The sequence below is a fragment of the Aplysia californica genome, unplaced genomic scaffold (assembly GCF_000002075.1).
Source record: "Aplysia californica isolate F4 #8 unplaced genomic scaffold, AplCal3.0 scaffold00327, whole genome shotgun sequence".
Taxonomy (NCBI): Eukaryota; Metazoa; Mollusca; class Gastropoda; order Aplysiida; family Aplysiidae; genus Aplysia; species Aplysia californica.
Window position 1 is genome coordinate 513,180 of NW_004797597.1, and position 1,656 is coordinate 514,835.

General features: G+C 37.7%; 1 protein-coding gene across 1 annotated transcript in view; it reads left to right on the top strand.

Moving 5' to 3' along the window:
- Positions 1-1,656, top strand: part of LOC101848761 (trans-L-3-hydroxyproline dehydratase-like) — a 22,067-nt gene that overhangs the window by 10,396 nt on the left and 10,015 nt on the right. The window lies entirely within an intron of this gene.

Below are 1,656 nucleotides of genomic sequence, written 5' to 3' on the forward strand. Positions count from 1 at the left end.
ATCTATCTATCTATCAATCTACCTATCTATCTATCTCTCTCTCTTTCTCTCCCGCACTCTTTCTATCTCTCTCGCTCTCTCTCGCCTTCTCTCTTGCTCTCTCTTTCTCTCTCTTGCTCCCTTTCTCTCTCTCTCTCTCTCTCTCTCTCTCTCTCTCTCTCTCATTCAGAAGTCAGAGTGAAATATTAAGGAGGAAGATAAGAATGATGGCCTCCGTCGTTGCTATTTCTTCGTTACGATCTCTGTGGATGCTAAAGTTTTAATAAGAGGTTCAATAATCGTTTTTGTTATTCGTACTTTCATTTGTTTACTTACAATAAAATATATTAAAATTTAATTGTTTTGGCGCTCCAATGAACACAAATTAGATGACCAACCCGGACTGAGAGGGATTTAACAACATCCCAGAAGAAAGACGGATCGATAAAGGCAATAAGAATTCTCCTCACATTTTCAACCAGAATATGTACGTATTTTTATAGTTTAAAAAAAAAAATGTGGTGGGTATATTGATTTTGAGGATAAACACAAGCATGGATTTATGAATCCGAAGGACTTGGTCGGTAGTTTGATTCAAGTAAATGTAGAGAGAAAAAATGAGTCATCACTTTTACTTCGATTTTTGTTTTATTGAATTTCGATCCTTGGTTTTAATAACTGTTGAAGTTTATTCACTTATCAAACAGAGCCTGGGTGTCAGGAAAACACCACTTGTAGGCTTTATGTGTTTTCTTTCCCTTTGTTTTTTTCTGCCTATCTTGCTCTAGCTCTAATCTTAATGGACCTTATTATGTGGATCAATTTTTTTTTATTCAAAGACATAGAGTAGTTTGGAAAACGAAACATTTCCTGATGGGAGGACACGATGTTGAGGTTAAAAATAATCAAAAGGGACAAGAGAAAACTATGGCTTCTCTAGGTCTCGAACCCAAACGTACCACATACAGTCAAGTAAGAAACTGACCGACCACAGTCGTAGTCTCGATAATCCTTGGTTTTAAGAGTATTTTTTCCACCGTCGGTATTTATGCTCTATCACGTTGTATGTGTTTGTAATTTAATTTCAGGAGGTTTGTCCCAGAATAACGGTTCCCTGTCTTTTAACTAAAATTCACTCACTTTTCAAACGAATAATATGAAATGTTACATCACAATTTTTTTAAATAGAATTATATGTGTATGATCTCTACATCAATTAATTACTACATCACATCGGATCCTGGAAATTGCCGTTACGACGTTTTGTATACGTTTACCTTTTAGTGTTGCTCACGCCATGGCAACCTCCCAAAAAATGAAATACAGGCTCTAACCATACATTGCCATGCCACACCATACAATGGGGCGCTTTTGTGGCCAAGAGGTTAAGGTGTTCACCTTTCATTCAAAGGTCCCTGATTCGAATTCGGATAGCAGCGGAAAATTTATTTTCTACTAAAAAAAATGTATCCTTTCATATCCTTACCTACTCTCCAGCAATATTTTGTCGTCTGCTTTCGTCTCCTCTTTCTGCCCCCACCCCCTCACCTCCTTTCCCCCATCCTCTGGGCTCCTGACTCTTGCTGTAGTTTTTATACTGCTACTCCTTGGTTCCTTGTTACTGCTGTTTTTTCAGCCATACGCCTGATCTTATTGCAGGAAAGATCTACACCTAGC